Here is a 26,519-nt window from a genome sequence, read left to right as displayed (position 1 = left end):
AACTGTCACAAATCAAGTTACTCTAGAGAAATGGATAAGACTCCAGGTGATCTGTTTGTTCACAGTATAGCTACTCTTCTGGAAGAAACTGTATTTTTTACAGCTTATTTTAAACTAAACAAATTGTATAATAAATAAGCATAGATATTGCACATTTCGGAGGAGCCTCCAAAAAAGGAATATCATTTTGTAAAGCAAACATTAGAAGTCATTGGCAGACAGTGCTTAAAATTCATTTTGATTGTACAGAAAAAAATGTCGGGAGTATGAACTTTGTGGAATGTATTCACAGTTTGGAAACAGAGGTCAGGCTTCATGATTTTTAAGGGAATTATTCGTAAAGGAATGCTGTTAATAAAAGTGCCAGGTGAAGTTAGGCACAACTCTGTGCCGTGTACTGAATGGATACATGTAGCTAATTTAGAAAATATAGATACACTATATGTTTGTGCATGTACATTTATTATACAGTATTACATCACCTTGTATATTTATCTCTCTGTAAAATATGTACACAGTAAGTGGAATATATTTATGAAATACGGGCTTTGGTTTTCTTATAAGTCAAACTTATAATGTTGGCAACTGGTCATGTTTAACACTATACTCAATAAAAAAACAAATGAAAGCATTTAAATGGATTGGATTAAGACACTCTAAACCTTCATACTCCAGTATCTTAGCACTGTCATAATTGACATACTGTCATTAATTTTATAACAAAACATTTCATTCTTAGCTTTGCATTAAGCACAATTTGTAGGGAAATTTAAGTAGGCAACACCATGTTCCAGTGATTAGCTGTGTTAGAAAAAAATAAAGAATGATCCTGTCAAGGTCAAATGAAGAAAGCTTTTTAGCAAGATGAGACTCTGCTTCTGCTTCTGCACAATGAATTAACCCCTACATTATAAGGTTAAAGGACAGCATGTCACCATTTTTAATTTTCTGAATATTGTGCAGGATGGCATGGTGGCACAGTGGTAGAGCTACTGCCTTGCAGTAAGGAGACCTGGGTTCACTTCCTCCCTGCGTGGAGTTTGCATGTTCTCCCCGGGCCTGCGTGGGTTTCCCCCGGGTGCTCCGGTTTCCTCCCACAGTCCAAAGACATGCAGGTTAGGAGCATTGGCGATCCTAAATTGTCCCTAGTGTGTGTGTGTGTGTGTGCCCTGCGGTGGGCTGGCGCCCTGTCCGGGGTTTATTCCTGCCTTGCGCCCTGTGTTGGCTGGGATTGGCTCCAGCAGACCCCTGTGACCCTGTGTTAGGATATACCGGGTTGGATAATGACTAACCGACTGACTGAATATTGTGCAGACATCAATGCCTTGCTGTGTCCTGTTCAGGATCCTCATGATTGAGTTGGCTGTATTTAACTTAGGTGGCTTTTATTTATACAAGTACAGAAAATACATGTGCATGCTATGAAAATAATTCATAATGGTTTATCTGCTAATTTTATTACTACATGTTATAAGATGTTTATATGTTACACTTATGAGATTATATTAATAATACAAAAAATAATTGCAAAAAAGGAAGAATAATTTTCAGGTGGTTGCACTTGAAGCAAAACTACAAGCAGCAGATCCTGTTTAGTTAATACTACATGTATTGTATTTTGCGTTTTTTTATTACTAGCAGTATGAGATAAGGACCAAAATAAAGCAGCACTAAAGTAGTCATAAAATATCTTAATACACGGTTGCGGTAGCTTTGTATGTTTTAGCCACAATCTTTCAAGTGTGCAAAATGTTGTTTGTGCTTCATTCAAGCCATATAAAAGTCAAATTAAAATTCTACATTCTGACTGTGATGGGCTACTGCCTTAATTCTAGTGCTGTAGGGACAGGCTTCAGACTCTGGTAAAAAATCTTGAATTGGATTTAACAGTTTAGAAAATGTGATGATATATATTTAGTATCAAATGTTAATTTTAAAATTGTAACTGTAAATTCAGAAACAGTTTTGCTGTGCTTGTTTAGTACGATGGTTAGCACCCCAGTCTTACAGCACCAAAATCCTGGATTCAAATCCTAGCCTGGCCACTGTAAGAGTGGAGTTGGCACATTCTGCCCGTATCTGGTGAACATTTTTCCAGTTGCTCTGGTTTTCCCAAATATAAATAACCTGCATGTTTTAATAATTTGCCAGTCTACACTGGGTTTGTGTGCATGCTTTGCAGTGGGATGCCATTCATCTTATTGTGTATGTGATGCTACTGGGATAGGCTCTGGCTCCCTATGGACTGGATGAATAGTTGGATTTAGCCTTATTTGTAAAGTACTTGGAAGTTTTTATAAAATAAATTTAGGTTGTATTTATTAGGGCAGCCAGATCCTTATGCAAATCTTTAATGTGTTAATTATATATAGCACTTTCATTGGGAACTAGCTCTCAAGGGGGCTGACAGGTGCCGTTATACCTAATGCTGCTTTTATTTTATCTAACACCTTTCATCCCAAAGCATATTCAGCATACAATATGAGCATTTTCTTCAGAAATTTCCAATAAATTTCTTTTTAATTTACATTTAATATTAGGCTAGTGTTAATCTTTGCTCTTTTGTTTTATGAAGCACTTTCCACTGATAACACTGTCCAATGTTACTAAAGCTTACAATTCTTCTGATGAAGGGTTTCCAAAACACCTCCAAGCCACTGCGCCACACTGCCTGCCTCTGAGCAATTAGAAATTCTGCCTTTTTTTAAAAAAGTCACAAAAATGCTGCAAATGTTCAGCTCTAATTCTCATTAAAACAGTGCCATCTTGTGGTCATAGGTAAAATGTCAGAATGAAAATATATGTGCAAAGATTTGAAACACCAACACCATACTGTGCCAAAGCAAGAATAGTGTGTTGGTAGACTAATGCAAGAAAATTCACCATTTTACGCAAATTCCTGACAATGTTAAATGGGTCAACAAGAAAACACAGCACATAGTTATTTTTATGGCATTCTTTTCCCAAGTTTGAGACATACTCCCGCTACAGAGAATGCAGTCAAGGTCATTTATGATAGGTTTCAGGTAAACTGAAGTTATGAGATTTTAGGACATAGTATTCAGAAAAACAAAACATGGGCATGAATTGAAATGTCTGCCATTACACAGCTACTTTTATTTTTTTTGTGAATGCTCCACTTCAGAATGTTATGCAAGAATGACAAATGCAATTTTCGTCCATGATTTAACATTACAGATGGAATAAATTAAAATTATACTACATTTAATTAAATGGAAAAAGATCTCAGACTTATTTATTGATTATAAAGTAGCAATCCTTTAAAAAAAATTTCAAATATTGGTAACTAATATAATTTATCAAGATTTTGAACAAAGTGACCTATTAGTTCTCACAAAAGTGATGTTGACATTTTCTTTAAATGGCTAGTCAATTACTGTAAATGCCAAGTTTTCTTTTAGAGATACCAATCGGCATTACACTTACACAACAGCGGAAAATAGTAAAGGAAGGTAAAGAAAATAAGTGTCGTAATTTCAACCAGCATGAATGTTATTTTTATTAAAGTCATAGATAGATTGATTGGTTGATTGATCTTGCTTAGCCACTTAGTTTTATGTTTTTGATTTGTGCAGGAACCCAAACTCTAAAGTAGTACTCAAACTCCAAGTACTATCATATCCAATCAAATCAAATTACTTGCTAAAATGTTGCTTGCCCTCTTCAATTTTTAAACTCTTGGTCCTTCCTCTTAGACTAAATCTTTATATACAATTAACAGAATCAGAAGGACTGGGAGCAAATTTTTTGTATCCATAGTGATTCTACTTCAAACAAGACCACCAAACAAAGGGCTGGAAAAAGCATCATGTCATTAAACTATGAGCACCAGGGCTCCCCTCTGGATATCTTTATCTTCCCAGAAACAGTATAATACATATTTTTTTGAAGGGGAATGGTACATGTAACTTAACCTTGAATACATGGAATATTTTAAGTTAATTTCCTATTTGCCCAAACAACATATTTAGCACATAGTAAAATGGTGGTAACCGAAATTTACTTCAGCACAAATGTAAAATAACTGCATATAGTTTAAGATCTCAAATATATCACACAGAATTACATAAAATAAGGGAAATTCAGTTTTATAAAAATACAAAAATACATTAATGTATTCATTTTCTGAAGCCAGTCTTAATTTTTGGGTCACATAGAGTCTGAGGCTTGCCTGACAGCACTGGTTGTAAAGTCAAAGTCCACAATAAGGCACACGTGTACAAGCACCCATATAATGCCTGTTTAGAATCAGCAGTTAGACCAATATGTCCACCTTTACATTGTAAGAGAAGGGCAAAGTAACTGGTGACAAGCCCCAAGGACACAGAGAGAATGGGCAAACTCTGCACAAATAGCACCTGGTCTCTGAAGGTATCAGGCAACAGAACTCAGCACTGTACGACTATGTCGCCGTACGCAATCCGTCTCTGAAACAAACAAGATTCTTAGGAAAGTTTCTGGACCCAATACTCTAGGTGCAGTCAAATAAACAGTTTTATTAAAAGTATACAGATAAAAGCAAGTGAAAGCACTGGAAAGTGGCATGTCAAAATATTATCATCTAAAAATAAATTAGAGACATAGAGAGAAATCTAGGAATATTATTTAAGGCTGAAGAATGAAAGAAAAATAAACATTGGGGATGAAAACACTGCAGGAAAAAATAAAAATATGAACAACAGGCTAAAGTCATTTTTTAGAGCTTTTTAAAAAAAATATACTTAGTCGAATATTTCCAGAATGTTTAACCTAGATATTGCTCATGCGGTACTTCGTTATTTTGATGCCAGTATTCAAAAATAATACCTTTGCTAAAAGGAAAGTTATCTGTAATTACTGTTTGGAAACACATTAAGATGCATTATACAACATATTATCTTCATTGTTTAATGAAATTAATCTATTATAGATGCAAAGTGCTTGACTATAAAGAGAAAATATTAAATTCAAATATTTTGCAAACTGAACTACAACCATACATCCTCTTTGGAACCTGGTTAATTCTATTTACGTTCAAGGGGTAAACTTTAACCACTAATGCTAATTCAGTTGTAAGATGACTACAATATCATATTATAACATTTTCAAACCCACTTAAACAGATTCAGGGTTGAGAGGGGAGCACCATTACAGCAGATTAAAATAATTCACGTAGAACAGAAAGTTATCAGGCTGTTAAGTAAAACAAGTCATTTGCCATTTCTATATGCTGTATACATAACATACCTTACTATACTGCATCTTTTCAACTTATTTAAGAACTTCTTTGTTACTGTCTCTAGGACATAACTCCATCGCATTGTATTTTTAAGATTTTAGTTTTCAAATGTTCTTTAACATTACTTCCTAAAATATTTTCATATTGGTAAAGTAAATTAACATTTTCATATTGGCTTTATAAGATACACTAAAGGATACACTAGGACTGAAATATAAAAATTGATAAATACTTCTTTTGCCATACTTTATACAATGGGTCAAGTTGTATATATAGTGGTATTAATATTATAACCTTGATTTGAGTACTCATTCCATCTTTAGTTTGTGTAACATTTTTTACAAATATGAACTGCTAACCCAATGTACAATATTTTTAAAAATAAAAGAATATTTTACATGTAAATAAAAGTATTAAATGAACATTGTACAGTATGTATGCAAAGAATCTATAAAACCATATGTTTTTGTGTCACCAGTTTAAAATTATGCAGTCTGACAGATACACTCAAAAAGAAATGTAACAGAAACATAAATGTGCTATTTATGTATGAGACATTTTTTGACTGAAGAAAAGCTGATATAAGAGTATTTACATAATTTACAGTTGAATTAATGCTTCTTTACTAAATACTTGAATTAAGTCCTTCTCTACTAAAGCATTATCCAATGGGCTTTCTGAAATATATGAATCTATCCATCCATCCATGCACTCATCTATCTATCTATCTATCTATCTATCTATCTATCTATCTATCTATCTATCTATCTATCTATCTATCTATCTATCTATCTATCTATCTATCTATCTATCTATCTATCTATGAGCTAGCTAGTTTGATAGATAGCTATGTATTGTATATACTGAATGTTTATAATGATCATTTCATTAACTGAATATTAACATTGAAATTATATGATAAATATAACAACGCATCTGATGTAAAGCAAAAAGTTAAAACTATATGTGCTACATGTTACTGAAAATGGTCTAAACTTTTTACATTTCACTCTAACGTTGGTGCTACACTCTGAAGAGTGATCACTAACAGTTTACAGTACCTCATCCTGGATCAGTCATAACTCAAACTGAATAAGTTAATAGCATCAAAAGACGTGCTTGCACCGTTCGATTCTGAAAAACATTATTTACAAAAATCAAACAATGGTCTTTTACGTGTAATATTAATTTTAAGTGCAGATTCTTCATCCATATAAGTAAACCTTAACACCGTGTTAAAATCGTCAGCAAAGTGTAAAATTTGTGCACATTATGTGAATATGTAAAAGAACACTGATGAAGCGCGAGTGATTTTTTTTGCAGAAAGAAACACAAATACAATAATTATGTATAGAGATGTGCTGTCTTGGGCAGATGTAGATTAGATACTCCTGCTTTGCGCTCGCATCTCTTTTATACTGCTGGCTCGATATTTTTTTCATAAAGGGGTCATACAGGCTACTAAGTAAAAAAAAAAGCCGCGCCCAACAAACATCTCAGACAGAAGATGATGGTTAAGAACAGGGGGAATCACGTTTCTTAATGCTTCTCCTTCACTCTTGTGCATTATTCAGCAGATTAGAGCACTGAAAGCATCGCGCCAACCGCCGGTTCTCTGCCCCACTGCGCAGCCCTCAGGAGCTGTCCCATCAGCACCAGATTGAACGAGGCACCAGCAACCATCGCACGAGACAACAACCATCTGTATAGCACGCCAAACCTTCTCTGGGTATAGTACGTGATATCAGATTATAACAAAAACACACCACCAATATACAATAACGAGTAAACATAAAAAGAATGAACAAAAATGCGTTTCTCTTTAATTAACTGTATTGAAAATGCTGTGTTCTTTGTGTTTTCGTGTCTTTAATTTGACTCCTTAAATATGCGGAATAAATAAAAGGGAGATACGGTAGGGCAGTATTGCTGTATTCGAACTTTTTTCTATCGTGATTAAGTCAGGAAGGCGCACTTTCACTGGATTCTTTTGTTTCGACCTGTAAGCCCAACGTGCTGCTATCCAACACCAGGAAATGCAAAACATAGAGTGCGAATAATCATTACTGAAAGCTTTCTTTCTTTCTTTCTTTCTTTCTTTCTTTCTTTCTTTCTTTCTTTCTTTCTTTCTTTCTTAAAAGAATCCCGAAATAATAATTGTTCACTCACCTTCCAACGATTATTTCTCTTGTGCAGTTTTTTTAGACTTAAAAAGATTAACAGACTCCTTTGGCAATCGACAGCAGAAACTTCCTTGGTTCTGAGACTGTAAACCGCAACCTAAAAGCAAATGTGCCCAATCACTGTGCGTAACCACAAGCCGTCTCCGTCTGTCGACAGCACTCCCTCTCAAGCTCGCCCTCCCTCCCTCTCTCTCTCTCTCTCTCTCGCTCGCTCGCACTATCTCCCCCTTCCTTTGTGTGTGCGTGCGTGTGTGTGTGAGTGCGTGCTCGCGTGTAAATGAGAACATCTTATCAATCTTACTTTCAGGCAGATCGATACAGAACAAGGACAAAATCTTAACCTCTAGACCCCACCCTTTGCTTTCCCACTTCCCCGCTTAACGTCTCAGCTATGCACACCTCATCAACATGTTGTGGCACACTGAGAGATCTCTCGTATCAAAACGAAAGTAGCCGCGACTTCCCGCACCTCGTACATTATCACTTTCCTATTGATTACACAGTCATCGCATTTACCTTCCAATTTTCATATAAATCAGACTATGCCGATGAGAGAAAAATACTCCCAAGTTATAAAACAATTGGATATCGTTTAATCCCAAGGGATTACTAATTATAATTGTGAAATTCTTTAACTAACGGAACCACTCAAATTTAGTGATTTGGATTTTTTTATTTTAACCTGTCATGAACAACCACTTCTTGATAAGAAGTTCCAGGAAACAGATGCTTGAAGATTTTAGAGTATGTCTTGCTTCATTTTTATCTGTGTGGACCTAAATGGCATGGTGTAACAACAAGACAGACAGCATCGCTGGTAAGTAAAACATAAACAAACATTACAGCAATATACAGTATGTACATTATATGACCGTTGTATAAATAAAATAATAAACTGATCTCAATAAAATAATCACACCTGATTAAAAATGACCATATAAGCATCTCTTGTACTGTTCTGGAACAGCAATAAAATTGAATTACTCAAAAGGGATATTTCTCAAGTGAAAAAGGTGCTTTTTGGAATGTTTGGGATGTTAGACATGTAAAGTTAAAAGTATTTAAGCGTTTTTAGTCAGAAATATGAAAAATCAAAACACAAATAATACTTGGAACAATGTTAGAATCACATAACTGTTTCCTGCCTTGTGCCCAGTCCTGCCAGGATAAGCCTAGGACTCCGCACATTTAAGAATGCCATACGGGTTGAAATCTAACGTTAACGTTTGCACTGCAGTGCTAATGTTTGTGATGCGCCATCTGTTGGCTAGCAGAGACATAGCAATTGGACAGACACCCCGACCCTTGTCCTTTTATTAACGTGGATATACTGTATAAGGTAAGTTAAAGGCACTACATTGCACACTTTAATTTCTGGAAAAGTCTGCCAACAAAAAAGGATTTTTTCCAAAGTAGTGTATGCTGTGGTAATGTAAAACATGATAGTAATAGTTTTGATCACCCCACAAACAGAGTTAACACACAGTTTTGTGTGCACTTTGCTTTATTATTGTTGGAATTGCAAGACTCTGTTTTTTGCTGTTTTAATTTCAAAACTCTTCACTGACAGTAAAACTTTTAATTTTATTTGCTGTCTTGCATAAAATCATAATAGTATCATACTGGTTTGACATGATTATGGTGAATATGTAGTCTTCAAGGCCAGTGATTGTCTGTGTTATAACAGTCATTTACCTTTACATATTTTTGTCATATAAATTTACAATAGTGAAGGTTGCCTGTGATTTGTCCTCCTGTATGGGTTGTAAATGTACTAGTGAGGTATAAGTGTCAACAGAGGAAGAAAATGGAGCACAAACTTGTTTCTCCATTAATTTACCATAAGTTTAAAAAGAGGTAAAATGAAATTAATAATTCATAATGGCACAAATATGATGTGAGAGAATAAGGTAACACGAGCATTTCTACTTACAATATGTGACATAGGAGATTTCTACTTTTCAGACAGCTCTGGGCATTGGAAGCCGAAGGCTATAAGGTTGCTTGAGAAATAAACATGCAATTTTCTGTTTTTTTCCTAAGGTCAAACTAGTATTTTTAACTACAACAGTAGAATAATAAAAATTCATTATGGCACCGCCATCCAGTGTGATAACAGATATAGTTCTGAAACATAACTGCTTGGTGGGGTTTTGATGGAGTTGATGGATGGCAGCCAAATGAGGCAATTGTTTTGATCAACCCTTGCAGTTTTCCTGAAATAAGTGTGTGATTTAGCCCATCACCATAGGGGAGTAATAAAAATGTGGCCGAGTCAGAAATATGTTCACTGTGCAGAAAATACAGATTTTATTAAAAGCTATTACCAGTGGACACCACATCATGCCTATAGGAGAAAAAAAAAATCTAATTCAAAAACACTCACTCACAATTGCCAAACACCTCTTTACTAATTTGCTGTCTTGAATATTGCCTCTTATTGTGCATTAAATTTAAATAGTGAATGCAGTAAAATGTTTTTCCTAAAAGCTCCATACAAAAGATAGTGTTATCATTAAAATGGCTGTAGACAGAAATTCTGTCTCTTATCTTTTTTTAAAAATGGCATATTTAAAGTTATGGTCCTTTTTCGTTATTCTTCGTATTATTTTCCTTGGATGTATAGTCTTGTGGATTTTATTTATTCTGCTTATGCACTGTCATCCTGCAGGAATTAAAAAGAGTGGATGGATTAAATGATGGATGGATTCCTGAATGGTCTGACTGATACGTTGCATTGCTTGTTTTTGTAAAGCACTGTGTATTTCTTTTGTGAACTGCTTTTTGATTTGTTAAACTATAAATAATAGTAAAAAGATTGTGAGTAATATGTGGTGCTGTGGCTTTAGAATACTGTCAAAGAGGGCAATGTAAACAAAAAGAAACATTTTACAAAAGAAAAATCAAACTGATATGGAGAAATAATCACAGGGAGTGATACAAAGAAACCATAAAAGATAAAAGAAATCAAACCATTCTGCATCTTGTGACCCTCCTAAACTGTTTCTGATCCTATCCATCTCATGGGGTAGCTTGTCCAGTTGCTCACTAAAATAAAAATACAAATGACTAAACTAATTATGTACAATGTATTCGTTCTCTGTCTTCCCATCAGTTGAATGTTTTCCACCAACTCTGCTCCTGACACTACACTGAATAGGCTGCTGACATTTCCAGAGTACATTCTAATCCAGCGCCAGAATCACTCCTGGGATCAGTGGTGGCTCTACTTTTGGACAAGGACATAGAGCTACATTTATGCCTAACACCCAATGGTGTCCCAGAACCTCAAACCATCAGTTGGCTTAAAATAGCCCCAGCATTTTCTGAGGGCGGAACAGTACAATGTTCATTTTCCTGGGACCATACGCCCTGTGCCATGCATGTCTGGCCACCTCTGGCTTTTCCCCTCTCTCATGCTTTTGTCCCAACCTTAAGCACAATACATGCCTTACTGATTCCTGAAGGTTCCCATACTATTGTGCTGGTATAGAAACTTATTTGCTGTTGCTCATTCATGAATTGTCAGGGCTTTACAAAGGCTCTCCTGTGCCTTTGTGCTGTCTGCAATCCAGGTTCTGTGTGTATCTCCTCATACAAGATACAAAGTGTGATAAAAAAAATTAATAAAATACTCTTGGGTGGGTATAACAAAACAGACTTTTAAACTGTTTAATAAATTTTAAGTTTTTGAAATCAGTGTACAGATTTCATGAAGTACACCATTCATATTGTATGCAGATATTTAATTAAACCTATGCCGCTTTATGAGTACATGTTCATTTTAATACAGTCTTGCAACATTCCTTATATTCTTGAAGAAAAGCTTTCTGTGGACTGAGACAATAAGCAAGACTATACTTGAAGAACAGAAAACAGCACAGTGATGACTGCAAAAGACTATTCTTGCAAACCAAAGAAGAACATCAAAATGAACAAAAATAGATTGGACCTGTTAAAAACAGGATCAAATTGTCATATTGAATATACTGAAAACAGTATTGGAGTAGTGGTTATCAGTTCAGAGACATCAGTTTCTCATTGTTCATCCACAGCTTTAAATGTTATAGGCTTCCTTTCCTAAGATTGGTCTAAATGTTAAGAATGCCAGGGGGTTTGCAGCTGATGAGAAAAAAATGGGATCCCTTAGCAAAAGAGAGAAAAATCTGCTATACAGTACATTCAGTAGAATTGTCAGTTCAACCAGTCAGTTACTGAATTAAATCAAATGCTTGTATAAATATATATCCGAATGGAATTACTGGAAGTTGCCCTTCGTTTATTTGGTTCATTTCTGAGAAGGTAGACTTGTGCCTCCAGCTTTAGCCACTCATTGAATGTTTGCACTCTTCACGAGAGCAGCACTCTGAAAGGGTTGCTGGAGGAATCTAAAAATCAAATATTTGAAGGCATATATGATATGAAGGCATTATTAACAGATTTTATGAAGTCCAAATAAATATATAAAATGCTTTTGATATTGAATGAAAATACAGGGCTCAACATTATTGCCTGAGAAAGGAGAAGAGCAATTTACAATAAATATAAGGCATCCTGTCATAGTCAGTAGTATTTAAACTACTGCTTAGTTGATAATAAAATTCTCTAAAAACCCTGTCAGGTTTATCTAACAACACAACTACAGCTTTAAAGACTTGCATCCTCCAGTACATTTTTTATAATATGTGACTACTATGAGCAAAACTGTTGTGTTATCAATTTTTATTGCCACTTTGAACTCTTTAAAGAAGCGAATAGAGAGTACTGGAGGTCTAGTATTCTGTACATGAGCAGATTTCAACATTTTCTAGTGTTAACACTCACAGCGTCTTTCTGTATTAACATGACCCTCAATCTATTTCTGTCCTTTTCCAACACCCTCTCCAGTCTGATTTGCCTTTAAATTGAAGCGCATTCCTCTCTTGTGGCTGATTTATGATCACACTCTCATGAGCCTTTAAGTGAGATATTGCATTTGCTTACAAAGCTTCAAAATGAAGGTTGCCAGCATGATGCATGTACCGAAGTCAGTGTTATTTGGAACAGTTGTATCAAAGCAAGAACTGATTTCTCTTTATGTGATCAAAGAAAATGTAACAAATATGAAACCCACCCGTGTTCCAGCTGTGCTACTGTAAAAAGTACCATTGAAGTCAAAGAATGGCAAGCCTTGGTTAGATGGGATAAGCTGGTTACTGTAGGTAACATGAATTAAATATAGTAGAATCTTGTAACAATAAAACATCTATTCATCCATCCAACCATTATTTTTCAATACATTTTTGCTGAGCATTTTGCAAGGAGCAAAACCCAACCCAGGCAACAAAAACCACAAGTCATGAAGTAGGCCCTTCAGTGAGCCAGCTCACATGCATGACTGCACTCATCAGCACCAAGTCAATTTAGGGATATTAACTGATCTCATCAAATGTCACTGGTCTGTTAGTCAAAGCTAGAATTCTTGCAAGCACAGGGAGAACACACAAAAAATACACAGGAAGTTTAGCAGTTGACTTGGCATTATACTTAGGACTCAAACTGAAATGTGGTTTGGTGCTAACACAAAAGGGTGTCTCAATGATCATTTTCCAAAATAACATTGCTATTTTTAGTAGGTAATACTTTTTTCAGGTTTGGTGTACAATTATTTTTGTGGCCAGGGTAGAGAAATGTTGTAATTTACTGAGAAATATTAAAATGTGGTCTGAGAATAGCCCAAGTATCAGTAGAATGGAAAGCTGCGAAACTGAAAACCAAAATCCAAATACAAACCAAAATCATAATAAAAAAATGTTTTAGTTGTATCCAACCTAAACCTAAATATTTATTTCCATTTTTGAAGTGCTCTTGTACAGGACAATTTTGAGCCCTTGCTATATTTTTCAAGGAAAGTGCAGACACAAGTGTATTTGTGCCACCATTTTTTATAGCAGGGAGATGATGTCACGGGTGATGTAGTGTTTAGCAATGGAGTAATCGCAGTAACCAATATATTGTGCACGTGTAAAGTACAGGACAATATGGAGATAAAACCAAAAGAGAAAACAACACCATGATATCACAGAGCTAACAATAAATGTATGTATTACATACTATATACAGTATATGCCTTGTGTCATGTACAAGCACGTAGGGACAAATCAATACCACCACAAGCAAAGGAGTGCTGTCACTAACCACCTCTCCTCTTTTCCTGGGCATTTCAGAGGTTCTGTGATAAGAAGATGTGTGACCTGCTTCCTCATTCTAAAGCCCCGCACCTTCTAGGTTGCAGAAAATGACCTGGCACAATATCACAGCAATGAATGAATGCAGATGTCTTAAACACAAACAACTTTTTTGAGTAAATACATGTTCAACAGCCAAACAACATCCTTTGAAACTGGTAACCACAGAAAGAACCGAACAGTCATGAAATTATAGTCCTTATTATCAAATATAAATAGATGAGTGCTTCTTCAAATTTAACCTAAACAAACAAGACATTGGAAAGTTCCCAATAGTATTGATTAGCAAAATTTGCCAAAGCATTTATCACAGCGAATATTTTGTGTTCTCTGGCAACATTGTTCTCTGAATATATTCCTTGAAATTCACTGTGAGGCCGGCTTAGCCAAACACTTTTTCCCTGGTGTACCATAATGCTTTGTCAGGCCAGCATGACATCACAGAGCTGTAGCAGCTATGCTCAAAAAATTTTGCATCTTCATGTGTAGTGTAAAATCGCTGTAAAACCTCCTTTGCAAACTTGTCGTGTTACTACCCAATCTGTTGGATTTGTTCCTTGGATGCATTTAATAAAAAAAAAAATAATTGGAGGAGTACATTACCTGACCGTAATGAGAATACTGTGAGCACTTCCACCAGATATATGACACAGATCCCTGTGTGCTCACTCAGTTACTAGCCACTGCTATCACTGAATGGCTAATTATGCATACTTATTAGCCATGTACCACAGCTATGAGTCAAAACAAACCTTAACCCTTACATACTGTTCATATTTCATGCTTTCACAGCATAGTCCGGGTCAGTTTTGACCTGGGCCAGAAATTCCCTCATAATTAATGTCTATACCAAATTTTGAGCTACAGATCTGTCTAGAATGTATAAATAACCTGACATTAACAAATGGATGATTAATCCCTAATTAATGTTTCAGATAGCAGGGAGAGTGTATTGTTTTAGGATTTACAACACTTTTCTCCAAAAACAATACAATACAATGTCCTGTTTTACCTATGACATGAAAACGTCCATAATGATTTAAATATATTTTATTGAAAGCGAAAATGGTAAGAACATTCTGGAACTGTTGGGATTTATTGTGTAACCATATATAACCATTACAACTGTTAGTCACTGTCCTTACTGCCCTCTTAAAAAAAAAAAAAAACCTCGTAAATACCATCTATGATTACCAACATCCATCCATCCATTATCCAACCCGCTATATCCTAACTACAGGGTCATGGGGGTCTGCTGGAGCCAATCCCAGCCAACACAGGGTGCAAGGCAGGAAACAAACCCCGGGCAGGGCGCCAGCCCACCGCAGAATTACCAACATTATTTCAACATTAATTAACAGAACACAAAACATAAAAAATTACTTATTGTAAACTAGTCTGTGCATTCAAAGCAGTAGTAGGAAACCTTGCATGTGTGGAACTTGCACATGGGTTTTCCACATTTGCATCAGATTGCCCCTGTTTTGCAGTCCTTTTTTGCAGAGCAGAAGTTTCATCTCCTTCTCTTCTGTCCCCTTGTGTTTGCTTCTTGAGTGACTTGTTGATCAGGGCCAGGCTCAGATCGTTGCACTGCCCTTACCAGAGCTGCTAATGATGAGTCATAAGGTCCTTTCCAAGCACCTCCAGATACAACCTCCTCCAGTTCCTTTTGCTTGCCCTTCAGGTAGGGGTCACCTCACTCCATATGATAAAGGCATATTACGATGATATGTCAATGATATTGTGGAATATTGCAAGAGGCGAATGGGTAGTTCTCCTCTTACAGCTGTTTGTGCCTGTTACTTTGTCAAGGTTTTCCACTCCTCCTTTTTTCACATCCCACCATTTCAATGACAATTTTTTCAAGGGCTGGAATGTTGACAAAATGTCAGATGCATGAGAAGTAGCCAGTCTTGTGGGTCCTGGAGTTATTCAAATGACATTTTCCACTGCCATCCTACCTGCAACTTGATGTGGAAGTGAGGACCAACTGATAGCACTGCCTTTTGATACAATTGTCTCCCTAGCTGCCTCAGAGTCACCTTCATTTTCTCCCTCAGAGTTATCTTCATCAGAGGGGCTGTTCCTTCATGAGTTTTCCTCCATGTTGTCTTCCTGCTCTGAAACATCCCCCTCCAAATCACTATTTGCTTCATCATCTTGGAAGATGAGATCAATGACCTCTTGCACGGTAAGTCTTGCTGCCATCACCTCAGTCACTGAAATGGCAGCTCAGGTGCCTTTATAATCTTATGACCCCAACCCCAACCCTGTTTTGAGCTCTGTCTTAATCTCAATTAGCTTATAATAAATGGATTCTAATTTGTTTATTTTTAGATTATCTTGTTACATTGCAGGTGCTTGTGCTTGCAGATGCAGATCTTGTGATTTTGTCAAGGCACAATCTGACCTCTGTATGACCTCTGTTTCTTTTGTGCACCATATCACTCCTATGCTGTTTTTCTGTTTCACTGTTTCAAGATTCCCTCATGACTCTTCAAAGACCAGCAGTGCCTGTCTTTGCAGGAACCTGGGCAAATGTGGTGGAACACAGTCAGTTCTAATAACACGGTCAAGGTCCCCCTTGAAATCTGTCCCATAAAAAATGCACACAGACATAACATGTACAGTTTCACAGTTTCAAGATTCAGTAAAAAAATTGGCATTTTCCTTGATTTGACCCACACTGGTTGATCTAAATTTAATCTCAATAGATATGGGTCAAATTTGACCCAGAATAGCATCAATGTACACAGATTTGTAGCACCTTTACAATGATATAAAATCGTAAAATATTTTCATTTTTGTGCATTTTGGGTCACAAAAAAAATTCCAAGCTAAAAGAATGACATTTAGGGTATTCTTACTGCTGTCATACTGTATGTCAAAATGGGTAAATTTGACCCAAACCGTATATCTGTAGTACTAGGGTGCTGTACCGTGTTAGCCATTATGAATGTAGAGAAAAGCCAAGCAAAATGACACCTTTTATTGGCTATCTAGTTAGCCAATAAAAGGTGTCATTTTGCTTGGCTTTTCTCTACACCCAAACCGTATGTAAATGTTAAAGGAGCCCTTCCCTTCTTCCTTATACTAAAGCCAGTGAAATAATAAAAGAACTGAAAGATTGTTTACTGTTTAAAAGGTGCTTCTATCTTCATGATAGAAGAAAAAAGCATCTGTAGAGATAGATTGGCAACAACAAGATGTTCCAGGCCTTGACTTTAAAGAGCCAATCCAATTCTGCTGCTTTGTAGTAATGTTACACCCTAAAGGGGGACTAATAAAACACACTGTCTGCTGACATTTAATCTGATTATATAATGAATTGAAAACATATTTGTACCTTAGAAAATTATCCAAATACTTTAATTTCATTTACCATTAATGTAAATTGCACTTTAAAAATATGCAACTCTAAACCTAATTTTACCACACTTTTAGTTGTACTGTATTTGTACACTAAAATGACAGACTAATAGCAGATACCCAAACAAAATAAGACTCCAATAAATCTACCAATTTTCTAAACCCATCTATGCTGAAAGAGGCAGCTGGAATCTTGGCATTATCCATCCCAAGCAAGAAACTTCCTCATTAAAAGATTCGAGTCTATCACGGAGCACATGGAAAAACAGCCAGACATGAAGTCTGATTGCAAAATGGCAGTTGACCTGGCCTTACAATTAACAATGGGAGGGGAACCAAGATAAATATGTGGTAAACATGAAAACTATACAAGCATACACCATAACCAAGAATCAAATGAGATTTCAAGCATTTCAAAATGGTAATGCTACCAACCACGGCATTAAATCATTGATTCACTGTAGTAAATTTAATATAAATTCTCAATTTATTAGTTTTCTGTATAATTTCAACAAACAGTACCTTACTGAACATTTTATGCAAGAAGGTTGAGTCATCCTTTTCAAGGTGCATTTTAAATTAATAACAGGTATTGAATATTTCCTTTTCAAGATGCCTTCAAGTTTATGTAGTACTTATTTAATTCTCTCAGAATGCAGAAAATTACTAAATAGTCTATCTGATGTTCCATAATGCAACAAAGACCACTGCAATGGGTAGACTAATGATGTAAAATGATCTGAAACATTTGGCATAATATGTATAAGTTGTAATTTTAAGCTTTAAAGCATTAAAGATTCAAGCTTTCAATGAAATGTGACACAAAAGATCAAAAATAATGAACTTAGTGGAAGTGATCACAGTCATGGACTCCTATAAAAATAAAAAGACTCATGTGCAAAGCGATTGTTTCTTTTAATGGTTGGAGTAATTCACTAACATAAATTCATTTCACATATTATATGTGTTAGTCTGTTAGTGTTAGGATTATTACAATCTTAAAGCACTGCTTGTTCTTTACCCTGCAAAAATTTGATAAATTCTCATGCATGGTGTCACTTCTTGTGAAATTCTAGTGATAAATAATTGAAAAGCAATTTTATTACAAAGTATGATATACTGTCTACTTGTCTTTTATCATCAGATAATTGTTTTTAAAAATTACTCTTTTTTAAATTAGCATTTTGGAGTTCAGTGGCAGTTACCAAATTACATTTGACTGCCAACTGAAGAATTCTACTTTTGAAGAATAAGGTACTCTAAGAGACTTGAAATCAATTAGCAAATATCCTATAAAATTGTATTAAATTAAGCCCATTTAGGAACCCCTAGCGGCATGTTAATGTCTCACAGAGGTCTGATTATCTGTACATTCTTATAACTCTGAATGTCTCACAGTTCACTCATAGCATTTGACCTAGAAATGAATTACTAAAAAATAGGTTCCTCTTCTTCTTTTCTAAGATTTATCCTTAAGTATATGAATAAGCATTACCTACACTTTTTTCCCCCAAGACATACTTGTTGAAGACAGGTAAATTAATAATTTAAAAATATTTGCTGCCTCTTGCCCTATGTGCACATTCAGCTACTTTCCTTGGTATTTGCGTGTTTGCACATTCCCGTAAAGCCTGCTTCTCAGACTGTTGTTATTTTCAAGGTAGCATTCTCACATTCTGTCCACTTTTATGCTTGCAGTCTTTGAAATTGACTCTCCACATGCCTCTCATGCTGTTTACCCTCCTTGTATTCATCACACTTGCACTTCCTCTTCCGTTGCATCACCAAAGCCAAACAGAATTCAGATTGCTCAGAGGGACAGGACACACAAATTTTAGTGTTTTATTATATACCAGATTCACCATATGAACCTGTTAAATTTGGCTCTGGTTTACTGGGAGCTGGAGTATATCACATCAGAAATGGGTATGAGCCAGAAAACAACTCTGAAGGCAGTGCCAATCGATTATAGGGTAGCCTTAAACATATTCTGATGTAGAGACATCCACACTGCAGCTAAAAGTGCCTCAATTCAGATTTTTGGTTCATATCTGATATTTTTTATTGTTATGTTCAAATTAACTTTGAAAGCAAAACAAATCCTATGGGATTGTTGGAAATATACAAAGTTTTATAACACTAACGGCATGTCAGCTGTAGTACTACTTAATCTTGTTTTTTGTGCAGAACCTCTGCAAATTTTTCAGCTCATAAAGACACAGAAGAGGAACAGAAAACCAAGAATCACAACTGTTGTTTTGAGCATAGTCATTATTACTATATTAGTATGTAGAAATCTGTGGACATGACAGAGAAACTATAGGCCTCATGTATAAACTGTACGTATGCACAAAAATGTTGCGTACACTCGTTTCCATGCACACTTTGAAATGTATAAAAACTAAGCCACATACATTTTTGCGACAACCTCACATCGTGCATATGCAAGTTTCTGCTCAGTTTTACAAACAGGTGGCACCCAGCGTCAAAGCAGTGCTACTGTTTCTGTGTGTTGTCCCTTTCTCTTTTAGTTCCCATCCATGATGCGGGGTTTATCAAATACACGGAAATTAATTACATATTATTCACAAATTTAGTTTACTTGATTGTAATCATTCTGTAACTATATAATGGTGCACAGAATGGCCAAACTATTCCAACTACCATAGCTGCTTTAGCATGGAACCTTATAGATATAAGGTTGATATAGCAAATGGAAGAATTAGAAGAAAGCGCATATTTATAGATGATATTAGCTGGCGTCTAAGTCGATTTCAATTTCCAAGAGTTATCCTCTTAGAATTGTGTGCTGAACTGGAGCTGGTTTAAAAAAAGCAGACTTTGAGAAATGGGCTCTTCCTACTCCTTTACAAGTTCTATCCGCTCTCAGGTTTCTAGCCACAGGAGCTTTTCAACGTGAACTTGCTGACTGATTAGGTATTTCACTATCATCACTGAGTCGTACCATGCCAGCTGTACAGGATGATATTATCTGCTTGTCACTAAGATATATAAGAATTCCTTATACTGTGGTTGACTTGCACACATCAAAGTGTGATTCACAGCAACGTCCGGTTTTCCAGATATAATCAGAGTGGTCAACTGCATACACATGGCTATTGCAATGGCACTGAACAAGTTACATCAGCCAGGGATGAAGCATCAAAAAATGGTGCTCCGCACAGTCGCAGGTATATTTTCCAACTAGTGCAGCAAAAGGCTAGTAGTCCTTTCAAGGATAGTAAGTCAACTCAAAGATCCATTTAAAGAGCAGAGAATTTATTTGCTGTGGCACTCTGCACTGATACTACACTATAAAGATGTCTTCAGAGAGTGAATTTGCTTATGTAAATAGAAAGCATTTCCACTCTATTAATGTGCTGCTCTATAATCCACAGAAAGTGTGTTGCATTGCTGAAGCATGTAGTGTGCTGCATAATGTGGCACACAATTGTGGCTTGCCTGTACATGAAGAGAAGCGGTATGATGAACCTGACCCTGACCCAAGTAATTGATCAGCCAAATCTGACAGCCTTAGAGCTTTGTTTGAATGTAATTAGCAGAATATAAAAACTAAGTAATAAGATGCAACATTTATTTTTTAAGCAATTCATTTAATTTGAGGGCAGTATCACATAGTACAGCCCTTATATTCCTAAGTTCATTGGCCACATCTCTTACAGCATCCACTATTGCATTTTGTGACTCCAGAACAGTGTCTGTCAACACACAACCAGATGGTCACCCAGCGGTTTCTGAGGCAGAGGTGTGTGCGCAGCCACTGTTCAAAAATGTGATGGGCACAGCAGCATCATGACCACTTCTTTTTTTTTTTGGGTACTATGAGACTTTCTGAACTTGAAGTTTTGAGTGTCTCCACCATTCTGTATCACTCCAGGAATTTCCTTTTTTTGCGTATATTACTGTTTAAGACAACAAATGGTATGCTTTCCTTGTCTCAACTTCGCGTTCACTGAAATTTTTCTTTTTTCCACATGCTTTTGCCATTGCCTTTTAACAAAAGACTGAATGTTAAGGGTCTATTTATATTGATTTGCATATTCAAATATGCAAAATTCAGGAAGAAGTCAGGGTGGGGCTGTAGACGCATGCATGTGCATTAAAATTCACGTTGATTGGGATTTATAAAGGGAAAGTGCATGGAGCTTTGCTTAAACACAGTATTATGCATCTGAATTGTTTGATGCATACACACATTTCCAGTTTTGTCCATACGACATGTTTTAGTGTGAATTCTATGCATGGTATTACATATGAGGCCCTAGGACTGGTGGGAGTGTGATGTGCAGATTTTAGATGGAAAATAGTGGTTTTACAAATACAGAATGTTGTGGAGGACATTCAGTTACTTTTGTTAATATAAATAAAATGTATTATTATTGTTGTTAACCTCTGTCCACAACATTCTCTCAGAAAATATGCGGTTATGGCAAGCCATTTCCACACACATAGAAAGTGATCTGCGACAGTCAGGGATGGCGATGGAGGAGGAATTAATGCAAATGTTTGCCCCAGACCCTGCACTGGTGGGGGGCTCAGGATTGTCTGTGCTAATTCATCACTTTGTAATGGCAACATCAATAGTATTACAATGATTTGACAAGAGCCTTTGAATGTCAAATACATCATCTGAAGAAGATATACTGTGAGAGTTTAAAAGACAAATGAAAACCACTTGAATATCTTAATACCATGCAAAAACTTAAGCTTCAGAGATTTTTTTCCCAGGTGTGTGCATTAGACTGTGTATTTTATGTATGTTACCAGTGTTATTTTAATAAACTGAACGTGTTTAAAAATTGCTTACAGTACTTAGAGTCTACCAGGACTAAATAGGCTTGTAATTCTGTCTATTGAATAGGAGCTTGCACATGCAATTAATTTTACAGGTAACTTTGCAACTGCAAAGATTGGAAAAGGATTCTGTAGAAAACTACTGGTGTTAGGTAGAACCTGTTATTTACTATATTTATTTTAAATGATGTTTAAAGGATAATCTTTTGCATTTGCCTAGAAATGTAAAAATAAAACAAATAAATAAGCATCTGGAGTGTTTTGCATTTCACTTGAAATGCTACACAATACACATTGATAATGTTCTGTTAGTCACAGTTTTGTCAAATGGTCATTTATTAAATTGTTGTGGGGCCGATGCGAGGCACATTAGGACAATTCTGTCTTACACTCTTACAAATAATGGCTCTTTAATGGCATTTATGGTTCTTTACTGGGTTGCGTGGTTCCATGTAGAACTATTGCTTCACACAGCATCATTTCATTCTGGGAAGGGTTCTTTGGATATTAAGTTGGTTCTTTGTGCTTTGAAAAACTTCCTAATACATACAAGAAACCTGGAATGTTTAATGCATAGTAGGCTATCAAGCAGGAGTCTAACAGGTTATGAAAACTTGGAATTGAGATTGTGTTACTGTATATTCGCAGCGAGAATCCTTTTAAAATCATAACCCATTGGTGTTTCACAAATCTGTTCCCATCGGTTCATAGATATTTACTGCTAGAAGCCTGTTACAAACCTAAATAAATAAAGGTTTTTTCTGGAACCCTCATATGGATGGGTCTTTTTGGAACCAAAAATGGTTCCCCTATGGCACTACTCTGAAGAACCAGTCTGGCACCTTTGTTTTGAAGAGTGTGGCCCTGAAATGTATAATGGCAGCCCCTAAGGACAGATGCCCCAACTGCTTCATGTGTCTGTAATCTCTCCTTCTTTCCATTGGCATACTGAGTCGATACCATAGTCCTTCTTTTCAATTATGAGATATGACAAAGGTTGCATAAAAACAGACATAAAAATAAGTTGAGAAGTGTAATATTCCAGAGAAATCTGATTCATGTTTTCAAATGCAGATCACACTTAAATCACAATCTATAAATAACAGAATTAGTAACACATACAAAAGTGGTCTAAATCCAATCTTAAAGTTATGAGTCCATGTGTTTTTTTCTGTTTTGCATTTCTCTAAAACGATTGGATCTGTGTCACATATAAATTGAGCAGCAGTGCCGCTGTGATGTCCCTGTTTGTTCAATTATATATGCAGAGTTATTCCTGCTTGCAGTCAGCCTAGCCCTGGATTATCTGGAGAAAACAACAGCACATCTGTTTTACTGTCTTGTTTTGGCACAGAATTTTAAGTGACATGCAGTCTTAAAAAAGTGTACTGTACACTCCTCTATGAGAGTCCATTACATATAGAGCCATTACAGGATTTTTTTTCTGAATTTGATTAAGGATGGAATTCCAGAATGAACTCAGGACAACATCAGCCTTCCCATTTTTCTTTTTTCTTTTATGCCATGCTCTGGTAAAACTAATTTCTTAACCTTTGTGTTCTGTAAGAATATTTTGGGTCCAGGCATAATTACTTTTTATTGAATTAAAATGAAATAATATGCCAGTTTAAATGATTTAGGTTGTAGGAAAGACCTTTTAGAAAGCCAGGGGTGCTCTTTCTATGTTAAAGAGCATCTGTGCTTCTGTCCGTTTATCAATTTTCTGAATCTACTTTTCCATTATACAGTAGATGTGAGTGGGACCTGGATTTCTGTTCTTGGAAAAATTATATTTCAGTTTTGGTTGCAATAAAATAGGCAGGTTTCCTTTATACTGTATGTCTTCTTTGAACTGCAAGTACTGACAGCAAAAAATTAAACATGATAATAATGGTGTAATTGCCTTAATGAAGAAGATAAAGAATGATTGAGGAAACATATATTTAAGTTGATAACTGCAATCCAAACATTAAAAATACCATTATAACACAGTGACAAATTTCATAGTACCAGTCTCAATTAGCAGAGCACTTTCTGAGGAAAATTAAGTTAATTTTTACAAATGATTTGTCTCCTTTTAGTTGAAGCATTTTAGCATTACAAATTACTTAGTAAAAAAATCATATTCTCCAACTGACTTCCAGAAATTCACAAGTTTTTCCTTTTGAGATGCAAAATACAAATAACAATAATTAGTTGCTCTAAAGAAGTGATGTTGGTGTATCGACTTTGATTTATTTCATATGGACTTTTCCATATTTGAATAATTTCAGCACTGGCAGGATAAGTGTCTTCCTGAGGTTTACATAGCCATTCACACTGTAGTTGCACTTGGTGTCATTGATACCTTAGTGGTCTACTAGGCCCGCTGCAAAGTCTCACTGGCTATTTGAAAAAAATAAAATGTGTTTTATATGGCGTATGGGCTGTCAAGGCACTTTATAGTGCAATTGTTTACAAATGTCTATAACTGTAAGACACGTGGGTTGGGTCATATAGTGAGTTACAAATAGGGAGTGAACCATGTTATAGTTTCGATGGCACCATCTAAGTCAGTTAGCAGTAGGTACAGGATACAACAGTATAGTATATTTACATAATCTAAAACATACCCATCTCTGTCCTTTAATACATCCAAACTGAGATTGCCTACACATTGGCCATATAACATTATGCAACTTAACCGTGGGAGCCAAACCATAAAAATGGGAGTGCATTAATTTAAAATCATTAGTTATTGAAACTGCTCAAGTTGGTAGATATTTGATAAGCAGTCATATACAACCTGGACAAGAAAGCGTCTCCAAATGCATTCCATCTACACCTCTTACATATTTGGCATTAGTCAAGGAGAATTTTTGAGAAATGGCAGTGGTTAAAAGGTAGATGTGCATATTCATTCAGTGGCAGAATTCACAAGAGACATGTATAGACAGTGTGGCAAAGGTGCTTTATTGGTGCCAACCTGACACAGACTGACACCAGAGGCACGGGTAAAATAAACAAAAAGACTTTATTTTTTTCTTTACCTGTGGGGCACGTCTTCCCCGTAATCCCCACAGGCACAACACACTCCCAAAAACACCACCAAAGAAAAACACCCAAGCCTCTCTTCTTTTCCTCCACTGCTCCCAGGGCTGCTTTGTCCTCCTCCTCCCGACTCTGGCGCCCTGAGCAGTGGCTGCAGGCTCTTCTTATAGCCCACCAGGAAGTGCTTCAGGTGGTAATTAGTATAATTAGGCTGCACTTCCAGGTGTGGCTGCATCACAGCCCAGAGGGGCTCGTTAAGTCCTTGCAGCTTCCCCTGGCAGTGGCCACGGAACCCAACAGGGATGAGCTCCGAAGTCCCATGCCGGTGGCCCCGATGCAACCCAGGGGCCTTCCACCAAGTGTTCCGCGGGACGTAGCGTGGATCCCATGGCTGCTCCCCTGGATCCAGTGTTGAAGGGGCATCCCAGCCGGGCATGGGTCCTGGCCATCCGCCACAACAGATAACAGAAATCAGGATTCTTGCCTTCTGAATTTTGGTTTCTTTACTGCATATAAAAGAGGTTAATCCAACTATGATGAGGTTAATTACATTCGTTCATGTTCTGAACTGACTTCTTCCAACACAGTGTCAACAGGAGCATCAGGGGTAAACTAGCAACTAAAGCTAGACGGGACACTAGTCTTTAGAAGGGAACACACCCATACCCATTAATGACAGATCAGTCATCATCCATCAACATAACCTGAACATCTTTGAGAGTCGGAGGTAACCAGTGATTCCACCAAGTGGTCCCATTGGAACATTGAGAACATGTGTAACCATCACATAAATAAATATATTATTCAGCAGCTGTGGGAAAGAAGTATACTATCATGTCACCTTAATCTATTTTATATTAATACTTAATTTTAAAAATCCAGTTGTATATAATAAAGGACACCTACTGTATCTGCTCCCCAGTACTCAAAGACTATTTCCTTGAGTAAATGTGCATCCTTAAAGCAAGTCCACAAGAAGTAGTGCTATATTAATTTTTAAGGTCAATGTTATGAAGGTTAATATTCATCCTGATACTGTTCTGGTTATGGTTTGGCAATATGCCACTATGGCACAGGAAAATGAAAGTTATGATTCATTTCACAGGTGCTATTGTGGGACAGTAGTTAGTGTTCCAGCCTCATGGATCCAGCATCCTAAGTTTGAATACACGGGCATTGTTCTGGTCATGACAGCATGGGTTTTTCCCTGGGTACTACAGGCTTCCTTTCATATCTCCAAAGACATACATATTAAGTGTTTCTGAATCGGATCTGTGGAAGTGGGAGTGTGGGTGTGTGTGAGTGTATTCTACAGTGAGTTACCACCTTTGACATTTGCTTTCAGCCATAGACCACATAATACTGGAATAGGCTCCAGCCCCTTCCTGACCATGATCTGGATTATGTGGGTTGGAGAATATTGTGCGATGTTTACACTTTCTTCACTCCTTCATTAGTATTATCTGTGCTTCTTAAACTCTGGGCTGTGGACATGTTTTTGGTGTCGCCACATAATTGTGTAGTAAAATTAATCATTTGTTCAAGCAAGAATTTTATTATGCATTGCACACTGCCGTCTATTTAGCTTACTTTTTACAGTATTACTATAGTATGTGATCTGAAATGTAGTCTATAAAGCACTTTGTTGATGTATCA

General features: G+C 36.3%; 1 protein-coding gene across 2 annotated transcripts in view; it reads right to left on the bottom strand.

Annotated features, from left to right (window-relative positions):
- cplx2b (complexin 2b) overlaps window positions 1–26,519 on the bottom strand; it is a 201,837-nt gene that overhangs the window by 90,403 nt on the left and 84,915 nt on the right. Inside the window, exon 1 of one of the 2 annotated variants that reach the window (XM_051933830.1) lies at window positions 7,409–7,581. The exons of the other annotated variant lie outside the window; for it this stretch is intronic. The gene's annotated coding sequence lies outside the window, so the exon portion shown is untranslated. Of the gene's footprint in view, window positions 1–7,408; window positions 7,582–26,519 lie in introns of those variants that run through there. 2 annotated transcript variants of the gene reach the window in all.

This window comes from Erpetoichthys calabaricus, chromosome 11 (assembly GCF_900747795.2).
Source record: "Erpetoichthys calabaricus chromosome 11, fErpCal1.3, whole genome shotgun sequence".
Taxonomy (NCBI): domain Eukaryota; kingdom Metazoa; phylum Chordata; class Cladistia; order Polypteriformes; family Polypteridae; genus Erpetoichthys; species Erpetoichthys calabaricus.
The sequence above is the reverse complement of the archived record's forward strand: the minus strand, read 5'-3'. Positions and strand labels throughout refer to the sequence as shown.